Below are 9,318 nucleotides of genomic sequence, written 5' to 3' on the forward strand. Positions count from 1 at the left end.
TCACTTTCTTGAAAATAGGGGTTTTTTTCAATGTTTTCTATTGTACAGGTTAAATATTTGAATTTTATTTTCTGTCAATTAAAACTTATAAAATTTATTACAAGTAAACAACTGACATTTTCGACAAAAAAAGAAATATAGCAAGGAACAAATAAATATGTTAAATGTCAGGTATATCTAAATATTTATATGTCTGAACCTTGTCTCCATATTTTCAGGTAAATGCAGCAAAATAAGACAGGTGTTTGTGACAGGAAGTGGATTTTACAAACCACACTAGGCACGTTTAGCTCTGTCCCAGAGGTAGTTAAAAGAGCAATGGAGGTCTGCTATGAGGAGCATAGGCCCAGATTCTAGCACTCACTCATGCCAGATATAAGCCCTCAGACACATACAGAGACCCTCGATGTGTGGGTTCACTTTTACATCTATAAATGAAGAAACCATTGACTCCTAAACACCATAATTTATACACACAGGTAAACATAATTAAAAATGTGATAGTTATTAAATGTTTATCAACAGAACATTTTCACAGTAAGACAGCATTTTCCCAAATGCAATCATTGTCATCAAATCCCCAGGGACACTCTCATCTGCCCCGGGCCCTGCCCTCTCCTCAGGCGTCCCACCCCAGAGCTTGCTATATAGTAGGAGACATGCAAATAGGTCCCTCCCTCTCCTGATGAAAACCAGCCCAGCTCTGACTCTGCAGCTCTAGGAGAGGAGCCCAGCCCTGGGATTCCCAGGTGTTTTCATTTGTGATCAGCACTGAACACAGAAGACTCATCATGGAGTTTGGCCTGAGCTGGGTTTTCCTTGTTGCTATTTTAAAAGGTGATTCATGAGGAAATAGAGATATTGAGTGTGAGTGGACATGAGTGAGAGAAACAGTGGATATTTGTGGCAGTTTCTGACCTTCGTGTCTTTTTGTTTGCAGGTGTCCAGGGTGAGGTGCAGCTGGTGGAGTCTGGGGGCGGCTTGGCAAAGCCTGGGGGGTCCCTGAGACTCTCCTGTGCAGCCTCTGGATTCACCTTCAGTAACTACTGGATGTACTGGGTTCGCCAGGCACCAGGGAAGGGGCTGGAGTGGATCTCAGCTATTAATAGTGCTGGTAGTAGCACATACTATGCAGACTCCGTGAAGGGCAGATTCACCATCTCCAGAGAGAACGCCAAGAACACACTGTATCTTCAAATGGACGGCCTGAGAGCTGAGGACACGGCTGTCTATTACTGTGCGAAAGACACAGTGAGGGGAAGTCAGTGTGAGCCCAGACACAAACCTCCCTGCAGGAACGCCGGGGAAATCAGCGGCAGGGGGCGCTCGGGACCCACTGATCAGAGTCAACCCGGAGGCCGGTGCACACGGAGGCTGATTTCCTGTCAGGATGTGGGACGTCATCTTTCTACAGTTCCTCTAGTGAACCTCTCTGAGTTCAGGATTCTCTGATTACCAATGTCATCTCTACATATTTTTTAAATGATTGTTTTACTCTGAAAACCTATTCTCATATGTACAAAATGCAGATGATCCTTACCGAGGAGATGAGTTCCCAGCCATGGTCGCCACCATCAGAGTCCTGAGGAAGCTCAGGCTTCCTGGTGAGTCTTCTCCAGTCAGACTCAGGACAGGAACCTGAGGAAGATTCCTGACTAGAACTGAGTATGGCTCCTCACAAGAGGGCGGTAGCTGCGGGCGGCTGTTCCTGCAGACCCCTGATTCGGCGGCGGGTGACTAAAACGTACACTGACACAGGTATTCCGCTTTGCCAGTTCAGCTGAGGGTCCGAGGCCGCTGACTGACTCCAAGGAGAGTCCTGTAAAGAATGGCAGCAGCGGCCCTGAGCAGCTCGCGCTCCAGGCGTTTATTTAGTATAGAATTCAAAACAGAAGCTCTGAGTCAACACACTTGTGGATAATTAACATGATTAAGAGAGTAATTCTATGAAGGAGTAAAGCTCAGGGACTGCGGTCTAAAGTAAATACCATTAGGGTGCAATATCCTTGGTCGACCTCCCCTGAGAGGTTCATCAACCCTAGTATTTACCCTATGCCTAATGCTCTAAGGTTAGAACCGGCCGCCTTCAGCCTGTTCAATTATTACATGCTATGTAACCATTCAGCCTTCCAAAAGGTTTGTGAATATTCCCTATAACTTTCCCTAATATGTCCCTTTAATATTTCTGCCACCACCCTGAGTGATTCCCAACAGGAACAGTCTTTAGGGATTCTGATTACAGCAAAAAGGGAGGGTGGGCCAGGGTCAGTGTCATGTAGAACCTCACAGGTTTCTCGTTGGACCCTTCTCCTGACACTGAAGTATGCAAATCAGCATCGATACTGATCTGGAGCTTCTTTTCCTAATTCATGTACTGTCTTTTTTAGTTGTTGTTCTCATTCTTCCATTTGCCTTTCCTGCTTTCTGGAAAAGGAAGATATTTTCCCTGTGGTTAAAATTCCAGGCCTACAGCCCTTTCCCTGGAGCTCAGGTGGGTCTCAGGCTGTGGCTGCTGCAGTCACGCAGGAGAGGCTGGTGGGACTTCCTTCACTCCTCCTCACTCAGGACCCTTCACTGTGTTGCATGGAGACTCATCTGTAAATACAAGTTGCCAGTGGGAACTGAAGGGGACAAGCTTGTTTGGTTAACACAGGATATGGATGTGTTTCTAATCCTGTTCTGATAAACTTTCACAGAGTAATGTTCTTTACTAGTGGTGTGAGGAAAAGGGTGTGAAAGTTGTCAGAATCAAAATGGAGCCACTTGTGTTATAATCTTTACAGGTGAAGCTGGAGAAGGTCATGAATAGTGAGTTCTCATGCACACATCCCTGATAACAAGAACTACAATAATTGTCTCAAAATAGCTCATGTAAGCCTCCTCAGTTATCTTTTAAAACACTTGTCTTCATTTACCTACTTAAATGTGCCCACGCATATTCTCATTGCAATGCTCATTTTAAAATAAATATTATTTGATTTTGAGGAGTCTCTTTCTGTCTGATATTTAGGTTTGACAAGCTGCAGATGGACATACCACTTTCCTGTGAGATGGAGGGGATGACAATTTTGGGGGATGGCTGAAAACATCCAATATCCTGAGGGCCAGCCATCAGTAAGTACAGGCTGGAAGTCTCAGAAAGAGCTGAAACAGCGTAACCACCATGGAGTTTTACCTTCTCCAATTCTGCTCTGATGGAATCAGGGCCAAGCAGGTTAGCAATGATAATCTACCTAACATAGAGTCAACTGATAACTTACACCTTTAATGATGTCTATTAAAAAATTTACAACACAACCTGGATTAGTGTTTGATCAAATAACTACAAAGTATTGCCCAGCCAAATACACCATAAGACGGACCACTACCCATGGAGAAAAACATTTAACATGAGATCTAGGTTGTCACATAGTTCAAGGTATAAAACTGATTATTTTAAAATGAGGCTATTTTTCTTGTTGCTATTGAGTTGTAAAAGTTTCTTTTACATTTGGACATTAAAACTTTTCAGATATATGGCATGTTATCCAATTCTGTAAGTTGTAATTATTTTGTTGCTTTGCACAGTCTTTTTTATAATCTATTCCCACTTGTTCAATTCTGCTTTATTTTGCAGGTGCTTTGAATGTAAAATCCAGAAAAAGATTGCTAATTTTTAAGGGTTGGGAGTTTTACAATTGCAGGTATTACATTTAAATATTTAAAGCATTTAGAGTGAATTTTTGTGTTTATTCTAACCTAAAATTCTTAATTCTTTTTATGTGAAAATCCAGTTTTCATAACACCCTCTTTGGAAGACACTATAATTTAGCCATTTTATATTGATGGTTCTCATGCTGAAAATCAGTTCGTCATCAATATGTTGGTTTATATCTAAGCTCTCTATATGCATTTATGCCCATACCTTTCTATGTTTGTAATAAATATTGAGGCCTAGAAGTGAAATGCTCAAGCTTTGTTCTTGCCTTGTTACAGATATTAGACCAAAATATTCTAACCTTTTACTGTTGAGTACAATAACAGCCGTGACTTTTCTTAATGGTTTTTATTGTGTAAATGTTGTTTTCTTGTCTTCCTACTTTGTACAGAGTTTTTATAACGAAACCCTGATTTTTTCATTTTTTTTCCTGTGTCTGATGATATGTTACTGAGATATTTTTTCATTAGGTTTTTAATGTGGTGTACCAAATTGATTGATTTGAGGATGTTGAATCAACTGTGCATCTCAGGAGTGAATTTGAGTTGCTCATGGTGTATGGTCTTTTAAAAGACTTTAGAATTTAGTTTACTATCATTGGGGATTAAGTTATGTCTACTAATGATATTGGTCTGTAGTTTTCTTTTATTGTGATGCCTTTGTCTATTACTGGTAAAACTATAATGGTATCCTCATAGAAAGAGTTTAGAAGGTATACTGCAGACTGCCTTTAAAATACATTTTATCAGCGGAGAGATGGTGATAGTTTTTTCCTCAGTTTTCTCTTGGGAAGAATTTTATGTTGCTTAAAAGATATTTAGAATGACTTAACATGGTTTATGGGCTTACATTATATTCCTTTCTTTCATTCTTTTTGAAGAAGTGCTTAACTTTCCTATTTATTTTTAGGTTTATTTTTAGACTTGTGCAACACATTTTGAGGTGAAACTTAGTGGATTTTTTTCTAATAAATTAGAAAGAATAAATCATTTAATTGACTATTTTATTCAGGTTGATTTGTTGAATATTTGCTAAAAGCCAGTTCTTTTTTTTTTTTTTTTTTTTTTTTTGAGACGGAGTCTCGCTCTGTCGCCCAGGCTGGAGTGCAGTGGCTGGATCTCAGCTCACTGCAAGCTCCGCCTCCCGGGTTCATGCCATTCTCCTGCCTCAGCCTCCCGAGCAGCTGGGACTACAGGCGCCAGCCACCTCGCCTGGCTAGTTTTTTTGTTTTTTGTTTTTTGTTTTTGTATTTTTTAGTAGAGATGGGGTTTCACCGTGTTAGCCAGGATGGTCTCCATCTCCTGACCTCGTGATCTGCCCACCTCGGCGTCCCAAAGTGCTGGGATTACAGGCTTGAGCCACCGCGCCCGGCCTAAAAGCCAGTTCTTTAAGCCATGACACACAATAAATCGCAAATGGCAGTACCTCATTGTTTACTTAGCTTTTGTACTTATATTTTTCAGAGGAAAAATCGCTACTGTAAATTGTAAATAGCCAACACATAATTGTATTGTATGCAAATCTGTGACTGCAGGTTATCTCCAAGAAACAGATACATTTCTTTACTATATATAAAAAAAGAGTTTGGAAGGGTGACTCCTCACCAATTTTTGAAATACAGAAGGGCTGGCATTCCTTCTTTAAATATTAAGACTCATTTTATGATGTAACATACAATGTATCACAGAGAATGTTCAATGTGTGCTTGAGAAGGATGTGTATTACATGGCTCTTGGTCGGAAGGTTCTGTAAATGTCTTTCAGGTAAAATTGTTCAATAGTGTTGTTCAAACTCAGAGGCGTATTAAGAATTTTCTTTCTGGATTTGCTATACATTATTCATGAGGTATTAAGGTCTTCTCTTATTTTTATGTTGTTTTTTATTTCTCTCTTTACATCTCTTACAGTTTCCTTAATGCAGTTATATCGGTATTTGTACACATGTGTAAAAAATAAAATCATAATTGTTAAGTGAGTTTTATGGCACGGTCACATTATAAGTAATATATTTCCAAATGCTACCATTGCCACTAAACTCCTCCTGGAGTCTGCCATCTGCTCTGGGCACTGCCTTCTTCTCAAGCATCCCACGCTGGAGCTTGCTATACAGGAGGAGACATGAAAACGGCCCTCCCCCTCCTGGTGAAAACAAGCCCAGACCTGGCTCTCCAGCTCTGGGAGAAGAGCCACAACCCTGGGATTCCCAAGGTTTTCCATTTGGTAATCAGGACTGAACACAGAGGACCTACTATGGGGTTTGAACTAAGCTGAATTCTTCTTGTTGCTATTTTCAAAGGTGACTCATAGAGAAATTGAGTGAGAGTGAGTGGGTACGAGCGAGAGAAACAGTGGATATGTTTGGCAGTTTCTGACCGAGATGTCCATGCATTTGCAGGTTTTCAGTGTGAGGTGCAGCTGATTGAGTCCATAGAGGACCTGAGACAACCTGGGAAGTTCCTGAGACTCTCCTGTGTAGCCTCCAGATTCGCCTGCAGTAGCTTCTGAATTAGCTGAGTTCACCAGTCTCCAGGGAAGGGGCTGGAGTAAGTAATAGATATGATATATGATGGAAGTCAGATATACCATGCAGACTTTGTGAAGGGCAGATTCTCAATCTCCAAAACAATGCTAAGAACTCGCTGTATCTGCAAATGAACAGTCTGAGAGATGAGGACATGGCATGTATGGCTGTACATAAGGTCCCAAATGAGGAAACATCAGTGTGAGTCCAGACACAAAATGTCCTGCAGTAGGAAGAAAGGAGTCTGGGCTGAAGGGGACACTCAACACTCACGAAACAGGTGCAGCCCCAGGGCAGGTGCAGATGGAGGGAAGGCAAGGGCTGCTTTCCTTCAGGGTCTGTGGTTTCCTCTGCTTCTACCATTTCCCATTTGAACCCCTGTACATTTATGCTTTGTGCCCACCATGAGGCCCTGGATTAGAAAACTAATTTAAAAGAGGAAACATTCTCATATGTCCCCAAAACAGATGTAAGTATTGAAGGCATAAAAATGCACAGGCGGCCGGGTAAGGCTGTAGACACTGCCACGTCACATTGCCAGAGTCACAACTAGTGGTGGGGAAGGGTGGGAGTTTGATGGAGCTTCCCTAATGACCCTGTGGTCCAAGCTAAATCCAGCAAGGCCATTGGTGCCTCCTGAGCACAGTGGTCCATCAGGGATCTTCCATGTGTCCCAGCAGCAGCCATGCCTCCGATCTCCACTGTGCACAGCCGTTGTCTGGGAGGGGCTCCCAGGATGGGTGTCTTCGGCACACACCAGCGGATGGGTGTCAGAGTGCAGTGAGGCAGCTGGCGGCCTGGTCTATTGGTCTTCCTGATGTTGGAGGGACGGGAGGTGCATTCTCAGGGCCAGCACCCTGCTTGTGGATTTTCATATAAAAACCATGATTTTACTTCGTTTTCTCAGATAACATAGATAATTAATAACACAATCTGCAAGCAATTGTAATTTTCAGCTTTAACCCAAATTTATTGTTTCTTAATTCTGTGTGGATCCAGACATGGTATTGCCCTTCTCATGAGAAATTGCTCGATCTAAACCAAAACCAGTTGTTTCTCATATTCTTTGGTTTCTCTCCATGTGCAGAGATCTTGATTAGAGGAAGTTTGGGACTTCCCACACACTCACCCTCACCTCCCCAAGCAAAGAGCAGAAATCGTCCTTAAACTAAGTCTAAGGGAGGAGCTGTTCCTGTACCACTCAGGGCCTGCAGAGACCCCCAGGTGCAGCTTCATTGAGTCACGTGTTTCACTCCCTGTGATTGCGGCTGAGGTCTAATTGTGGGCTCAGAATTAGGACACTGTAGGTTATCACAGGTCAATCCTATTCTAAAAATCATTATCACACATAGTGGTAATAATTCAGTGTTCATTTTTTCTAATAGCAGTTTGTCTTTTATATTTGGTTGCACGTTTCAGAAAAGAAATGTGATAATATTTTTTGAATTTAACCTCAAAATCTAAATTGTTCTAGGACACTCACAAATTGGACAAAAGAGAGCTCTTTATTCTCATAAAAGTGTGTGTATTGGGGAATTTCACCGCATTTTCCAGAACCTGTTAACATCAACAACTATGTTTCTCAGCGTACTTTTGGCTTGAGACGTCCTTGCAGACCCTCTCCCTCACCTGCACTGTCTCTGAATTCCCCATCACTACCAGTGCCTCCTGCTAGAGTGTATCTGCTTACCCCTTGAAGATGGACAGGAGTGGGTCAGGTGCATGGGTTGTGAAGGGAGCACAAATTACAACCCATTTCTCAAGAGTCCATATCCCTATCCAAGAAAAATTCTTGCAGCTGAGCGCTTGTCTAGTGAATACACAATTATGCATTTTTAAGCAAAAAAAAACAATGAGGGGACTTCATTGTGAGCATAGACACAAACCTCCCTGCAGGGGTGGATAGGACCAGCAGGGGGCACTCGGGCCACCTTGGGGCTTAGGATGATTGTTGCGGCTTAAGATGAGCAGGATCAAGGCTCAACATCAGGGCGGGTGAAACAGGGCAGAAAAGGGGCTGTAGATATCAGTTGTTTTCACCATCATATTTCACCACCAGACACCCTCCACTACATCTCTTCTAATGTGTCTGAGTGTTTATATGATTAGAAAATGGCATTTATGTAAACACTAATATATACCCATATGGAGGTGCATCAAGTTGTCCTCTCCATCTTATGTGGACCTTGTCCATCAAGCACTAAGTGCCTGTATTTACTACAGTGCCTCATACATTATGGTCCAAACACGTAAGGTTTCTTTTTTTTTTTTCATCTCTCCTCCTCCATTCTCTCTCTCTTTCACACAAAAACACATGAACTGACACAACTTTAATTATCTGATATATTGAAGCAAATTGGTTAATGTGCAGCTTTTCCACTTTGGCACCCATTTATGTTGTAAAAATAAGAACCGTGTGTTTCTCAGCTGGGCACTTCTCTAAGTAGCAGCTTTATTTATTATAACCAGAGACCAAAAGTGATCCAAGTGTTAGTCAGCAGCTTAACTGGTAAACAAATTGTGGAAAATTCATTTACTGGAATAATACCCACTGTTACAATCAAGCACTGTGGGAATCACTCAACACCATGCTTAAAATAACAAGTACCTGAATAAGTAAAAGAAGGCAAAAAAAAAAATACAAGTTCATACATATAATTCCAGTTCTATAATTTCTATAAAGCAAAAATGAATTTAAAGTTGCATAAAAAGATCCATAGTTGACTGTGGATGTGGTACAAGAAGAGAAGGTGTAGAAAGGAGAAACTGCAGGAGAACAAAAGGAAATTTCTAGAGTAATTGATATTTTCTGTGTTAATAAAAGTGAGTATTACGTCAATATTTGTAAAATTGTACAATTTATGTAAAGATTCTTATTTGCTAATTTCACATCATTAAAATATTGCAAATTTTATACTGTATAATTTCATAGAAAAGGTGGTAGAGATGAACAAAATACGTAAAAAGCCAGAGACTCCTGAATATACACATGAATGAACCCTGGATCTCACTATACTTTTAGGGAAACACTAGAATACAAAAATGTAATGACAGGATTTCAATACATGAAGGGAGCTTCTCAAACCCCAGGAGGCATGTCC

General features: G+C 41.2%; 1 long non-coding RNA gene and 1 pseudogene across 1 annotated transcript; both read left to right on the forward strand.

Moving 5' to 3' along the window:
* Positions 1–725: 725 nt before the first annotated feature.
* On the forward strand, positions 726–1,340 carry LOC105489930 (immunoglobulin heavy variable 3-74-like; annotated as a pseudogene).
* Positions 1,341–2,302: 962 nt separating this feature from the next.
* On the forward strand, positions 2,303–8,856 carry LOC105489894 (uncharacterized). The gene is made up of 4 exons (XR_011625244.1): positions 2,303–2,871; positions 3,011–3,214; positions 3,617–3,683; positions 6,092–8,856. It is a non-coding gene; the product is annotated as an uncharacterized lncRNA (long non-coding RNA).
* Positions 8,857–9,318: the final 462 nt, after the last annotated feature.

This window comes from Macaca nemestrina, chromosome 7 (assembly GCF_043159975.1).
Source record: "Macaca nemestrina isolate mMacNem1 chromosome 7, mMacNem.hap1, whole genome shotgun sequence".
NCBI classification, from domain to species: Eukaryota; Metazoa; Chordata; class Mammalia; order Primates; family Cercopithecidae; genus Macaca; species Macaca nemestrina.